The sequence below is a fragment of the Pararge aegeria genome, chromosome 3 (assembly GCF_905163445.1).
Source record: "Pararge aegeria chromosome 3, ilParAegt1.1, whole genome shotgun sequence".
Classification (NCBI taxonomy): Eukaryota; Metazoa; Arthropoda; class Insecta; order Lepidoptera; family Nymphalidae; genus Pararge; species Pararge aegeria.
The window spans coordinates 2,579,041-2,584,428 of record NC_053182.1 but is presented as its reverse complement, the minus strand read 5'-3'; the positions used below and the strand labels follow the sequence as shown (position 1 = coordinate 2,584,428).

The following is a 5,388-nucleotide window of genomic DNA, read 5'->3' as shown; positions in this document are numbered from 1 at the left end:
TATGCACGCCACAGCTCAGCGGTAAGGACATCATTTTCCGGGGGGCCGAGTTCGAATCCCAGCTAGCACTTCTAAGTTACATGCGTTTTAAGCAAATATCACTTGCTTAAAAGGTGAAAAAAAAACATCGTGAGGAAGGTCATAGATAAAGAAATATTAGCAAATAGTAGGATAGCGTCTGTCATCTCTGAGCGCTGAAGTTTATCTTTATATATATATTTCTTGTGTGCGTGTGTATGTCACAGAACTCCTCTTAACGGCTGGACTGATTTGAATGAATATTTTGGTATGCGTTTGGGTGGCATTCTTGATGGTTTAGATTCACACATCAGCCCGACAGATAGCGCTGCAGTCGGAATCTAAGTTATTTTTCTATACTGCAACTAAACGGATGGTTTATTTAGGTACGAGTTTGGATAGCCCATCTATCATAAAAGGCCATAAATCATCACGCTAAGACTAATAGAATCATAGCACCAATGAAGAATATTTCAAAATCGGATTTTTTTTACCTTTGAGAGCTTACGCTATGAGCGCTGCGTAAAGTTGTTCCCTTTTCTAGAAATAAGTTCTAAAAAAGCCTGGGACAGCACATGTCTAGCTTTTATGGTTGACTTTTACGCGGACGTAGTCGCGAGGGACCTCTAGTAATAGCATAAAAATATATCATAAATATCTATTATAGTATACCAATATAAATTTATATCGGTATTTTTGTAGTTAATATGTAAATTTAGTATGTATGTTCATGTAAGTTTATTTTATTATTTGTAACATCTTTTATGGACCACCTACTTTCCACTTTTTTATAGGTTGCCTTTAAAAGATCCCTTTTAGTGATAAGGCCGCCTTTGCACCCTAGTTTTCCTTGTGTTTCTCCGATTGTGTTGTGTTGCAATAAAGTTTTTTTATCCTATTCTTTAAATACTTATAATATACAAATAAACACCCAGACACTGAAAAACAATCATGTTCATCACACAAACATTTTCCAGTTGTGGGAATCGAACCCTCGGCCTAGGACTAAGAAAGCAGGGTCGCTGCCCACTGTGCCAGTTAGCCGTCAAAATACGTAGTTACTTATAAAAACTACATGATTTTAAGAATGTTTCTATGAAGGATTTCTTTTATTACTATTAACATCACCAGAAGAGAAAATACCTGCCTCTTTTTTAATTAAGATTATTTTTATACAGTTACTGTCTTCCGTAGCATATAGAAGTAACATTGAAGTAAAATGTAGTTTTCCGATATCGTTATCAGTCAAATCAGTGGAAACGTAATAATTCCCTCCGCCCGGGATTCAGGATTCGGGATTTATGACGGATTTTTCGATCAAACCGCGCCGCATGCTCGGCCGGACCGGGTGCCGGATATGAAGCCTTCTGACCGGCCGCCGTCCGGTTGACCGAGCATATTATATCGGTACCCTTACCCTATCTACCAAGGAATATCAAGCTTTCCATATCCATGTATCCGAAAGTATGTCAGTTTGTCTTGTGTTTTTTTTTTATTAACGTATGCACACACATGTTTATTTAATTTATTCCTGTATGACACAGGAATAAATTAAATAAACTTTGTGTTTGCACGGATTGACAGCTAAACTTATCTTTTCGGAATTCCGTACATAACTTGTTTTTAGTAAATGACAGACAGAAAATTTGGTACTACCGTTTGGGACGTGTATAACAAAAGTAAAAAAATGCCACATGAAAACAAAAGGCCAACATCATGTGGTGTTCCCAGGCGGTCACCCATCCAAGTACTGACCACGCCCAATGTTACTTAACTTCGGTGATCGGACGAGAACCGGTGTATTCAACGTGGTATGGACGTTGGCGTTGACAAAGTAAAAATTATAAATATCTATCTTAAATGTGTACCCTGCTTACTTTAAAATAAGAAACTTAAATCAAGTAGTCTTGTGGTTGAAAACATTCACATTATATAATTAACGACAGTCCCGTAGCATAGCATTTTGTATGACTTGCAGTGACATCTGTACATTTTCCTCGACACTACTACTACAGAGACTAAGAACTGCAACTCGCGGGTCCACACGAAAACAGCGACCTAGTTTATAGATATGCCCATAGATGGCGTTGAGAGTGATATTTCACTTTATTACAAACGCTTTTCGTTTTTTATGTAGACCCTGACGATATAAATATGAAATAAATATCTCTCATCCTTCATGAAATTGACATATTTTTATAACAAATATTAATATTTTAGTAACTTTTCCGTGGAATGTATCGTTGCGAAATGTTGATGCTCGCGCAATGCTCGCGCAGAATTTAGTTGAACTCGTAAAGGTTATTTATACCAGAGGTTCACTTTTTATTAAATTTATATTTCCATTTGGCATTTTTTATTCGTAGTCCAAAGCTCCAGAAAGATTTAGCGAGGTGGGGCCCACCTAGCCTAATAAAAACACCACCGCTGGACATTATATATTGTGTATTTTAAAAATTGGGTTGTTATTTTTGGAGACATTTGCGTTCCTATATCATAAATAATAAATAGAAGTTCATCACAGTATGTTGTAAATATTATTTATATCAAAAAAAAGATTGTATCATGCGACCGTGACAGGACTCGAACCTGCAATCTTCGGATCCGAAGTCCGACGCCTTATCCATTAGGCCACACGGTCTACATGAGACTTGTTAAAAATGATGAATGTACCACACAATTATTGATTACCTTTGAAACCAAATATTTGCGTTTATGTGCCATAATTTTAATCATAATATTATTTAGACGCATGCACCGATTGTTGTATGTACAATGAAATGTGTACTGTTTAGGTTTTGCGTGCCTATCAAGGTCTTAGTTTGTTATTTTCATATAGTACTTATAGACTTGAAAAGCGTATACTTTCTGATCACGTATTATCTTGAATATTAGATAAAGGAGTAGGCATCAGGAAAGTTTGCGCTATTTCATAATATACAATGAACACTATGCTTAATTTGCTACACTCCGGGAAAAGCAGCAGAATAGAGATTCTCCTGCTCACCAAACCGCGCCGCATGCTCGTTGTACGGTGAAATTTATTATTAATTCTTCAACGATCAATTTGTAACTCATCGTTGATCGCATAATATTATTCATTGTTCTTAGACGCAGCATTAATTCCGGGAATTTAATTCTATGCTTTAAGAGAATTTTTAAAATACCTTACAGAGACATCTAGCGTGCTTCGCTAGAACTACATCACATCATCACAGTTTTGAAACATACCGCTGGAACTTACATGACGCTTTCACAACATGCCAATAGATGGTGCTAACAGAAAAATATTTTTATACAGTAACTAGCAGTTGCCCGCCGCTTCGTCCGCGTTTATAATGTGGATTTACAAATCCCGCTTGAACCGTTAGCTTTCGCGGACTTTTTGGTAGTTAATAATAAATACTTAATAATATAATGCTAACATATAATGATACTTACATAATTTTTATACTTCATCAATAGTTTACCCAACGCGCGCCTATGAATTTTATACGCAATTTGGCTGCTTAGAGTTAAATTATTGCAATTCATTTATTTGTGACCTTAATATCTTATGGAACTTTGTTCTTATCGTTTCTATTGCCCGTTTTCACTAACGATCAACAAGGCAATGCTATATATAAGTAACGTCTAATATAATGAGATACATCAACCGTTCCCGAATAGCAGTGGCGTGCACTTCATACATGCACAAATGAGCTGCCTAACATTTTTATAAAAGGAAGGATTTTGCCATTCTATGCCATTTTACTGCTTTATGCTTCAAGTGCACGCCACTGACCAATAGTTATCACCCAAGAGTTAGTGAAACGTTTTATTGTTTTTATGCCAAACGATTTAGGCATTGCCTAGTTTTTGTGAAATTTACAATACTAAGTAAGTAGAGTAGTATCTACGTACTAACTTTAAGTATTTAAATAACGATTCCCAAGAGAAGGTGACACTGGGAATATTCAAATTAGCTTTCAAGAAATGGCTCTTAAAAAATTCATTTTATTAAGACAAGGAATTTTTAGTGCACAAATATATTTGACTAGATTTATTAGTATACCTAATTAATTACCTTTACTGACATTATACCAAATATCATGCTTTTTAATTTACCTCAATATTTGGTCGTCGACGTGAACGACATAATATGCGTGAAACACAAAATAATAACATCTTTATATATACATATATATTATATATATATGTTAAAATTCTAAATTAAAACTAAAAGTTCTTTATTCATGTAGAACTATCACAGGCACTTATGAAGCGTTCATACATATATGTTTACATAATTGTAAGGGGATGGTGATAACTTTGTTCGCCAACTTAAACCTAAAGCTACGAGTGTTCCAAATGCGCCCTGGTCTAAGAAGAGCCCACAAAAAAGCCGGGATTTTTTTTGTTATCACCATCTCACAGTTAATTCATATTAAGCTATGAAGTTAAAGCTATTCACACCCAAGCTTTTTTATCGTTTAAGTAGATTAAGGAAATCTAAGACTCTTGGAACCCTTGCAAGAAGTATGGCCGAGGGAGTGAGTGCACTGTTTTTGCATATTAACTTATACACTTTAAAATATCCTGCACTACTGATTGGTACTGTTATTATGGGACACAATAGACCGCGTTCTTACATATTACTATTAGATACTTTTATTACAACATGCGCTTCATACATGCACAAAAGCACTGCCTACCCTTAAATTGATATATAGCTCGTATAGTGTTTTGCATTTGATACAATTTTCCTGCTGTATGCATACCCTGGTAAGAAACCAAGTGCACTGGAGGTACGGGTTAACATTATAATGGGATCTTTCTGTAAGCTTACGTTTAATATAAATTATGAACTTATTGAGAGACATCTCAAAGACCTACGTCCTTACCTAAGTGTTTAGTACCTACCATATTCTTTCCAAATATGGAACTTGAATTTCAAGAGTACCCGCAAATTCCTCTCTGTCGCGAGTTAGCCAGTGGCTGGAGAGGCAATTTGTCGTGGCCGGAAACACTCATACGAATGTGTTTGCCCCTTCGGTACCGGCTTACCTCCTCAACTCGCCAATTTTGCTATTTTCAAGAGTCTCCACTCCAAACTTACCTTAAATAGGTATTTTCTAGTTCGTTCCATCTTCTAAAAAATTTAGTTACACGGTTGAAACCATTTTATCTTGTAACACGTCATGCTTTTATAAAGACATACATGATATATAAATCTATGTCTGCTATTTACTTTTTATGACTTTCCTCTAACTAAACAGGTTATAAAATATGTAGGTATTTATAAATATTGTGTGTTTTGATTTGAATTGAATAAGTAAGTATGAAGTATTTATAAATTTAAAGTTTTTTTAAAATATAATTTCTGATTTT

At 35.2% G+C, this 5,388-nt stretch overlaps 2 non-coding genes across 2 annotated transcripts; both read right to left on the bottom strand.

The window, feature by feature from the left end:
* Window positions 1–1,724: 1,724 nt before the first annotated feature.
* Window positions 1,725–1,843, bottom strand: LOC120637500. Its single transcript, XR_005659439.1, has one exon. It is a non-coding gene; the product is annotated as a 5S ribosomal RNA (ribosomal RNA).
* Window positions 1,844–2,586: 743 nt separating this feature from the next.
* Window positions 2,587–2,659, bottom strand: Trnar-ucg. The gene has a single exon. It is a non-coding gene; the product is annotated as a tRNA-Arg (tRNA).
* Window positions 2,660–5,388: the final 2,729 nt, after the last annotated feature.